The sequence below is a fragment of the Carlito syrichta genome, unplaced genomic scaffold (genome assembly GCF_000164805.1).
Source record: "Carlito syrichta isolate Samal-C Ts95f unplaced genomic scaffold, Tarsius_syrichta-2.0.1 Scaffold303103, whole genome shotgun sequence".
Lineage (NCBI taxonomy): Eukaryota > Metazoa > Chordata > Mammalia > Primates > Tarsiidae > Carlito > Carlito syrichta.
The window spans coordinates 288,456-289,265 of record NW_007247199.1 but is presented as its reverse complement, the minus strand read 5'-3'; positions in this window follow the sequence as shown (position 1 = coordinate 289,265).

The window sequence follows — 810 nt, the reverse complement described above, 5'->3', positions numbered from 1 at the left end:
TCTTTCTCTTTCTCATTCTTTCTCATTCACGCTCTCATTTTCTCTGTTGTTCTCTCTTTCCCTTTCATTCTCTTTCTCACTTTCTCATTCTCTCTCTTGTTCTCTTTCATTCTCTCTCTTTCTCTCTCTCCCCCTTTCTCTCGTTCCTTCTTTCTCATGTTCTCTCATTCCCTTTGTCTCTCTTCCCCTCTCATTCTCTCTCTTCCCCTCTCTTTCTCTCATTCTCTGTCTCTCATTCTCTTTCTCGCACTGTCTCTTCCCCACTCCCCAGTGCATCCCCCACATGCTTCCCAGGGACCCTCACTTGTCAATATTGGGGAAAATGCAAACTATTGATGGAACAAGGCGGGCTGTTTTCAGTAAGTCCCCAGATGATACTAATGTGAAGCCAGGGCTGAGAACCACTATCTAAAAAGCATTTCATTGCTCTCAAAATAGAATCCAAACAAAATGGGGTGGAATAGGAGAGGACAGGACAGGATGGGACAGAAAAGAACAGATCAGAACAATCAGAGCAGAACAGAATAAATCAGAACAAAACAGGCTAGGAAAAGAAACAGAACAAGTCACCACAGAACAGATCAGAATAGATCACAGCAGAACAGAATAGAACAGATCAGATCAGAACAGAATGGAACAGATCAGAGCAAAACAGAACAGATCAGCACAGATCAGATCAGAACAGCTCAGACTGGAATGGATCAGAACAAACGAATGGACCAGCATAAACAGAAGAGAATCTCCACCTGCTGTCACCACACCTCCTCGCCACAGGCCACGGCACTCGCCACCGCCTTCTTCCTTCCATCT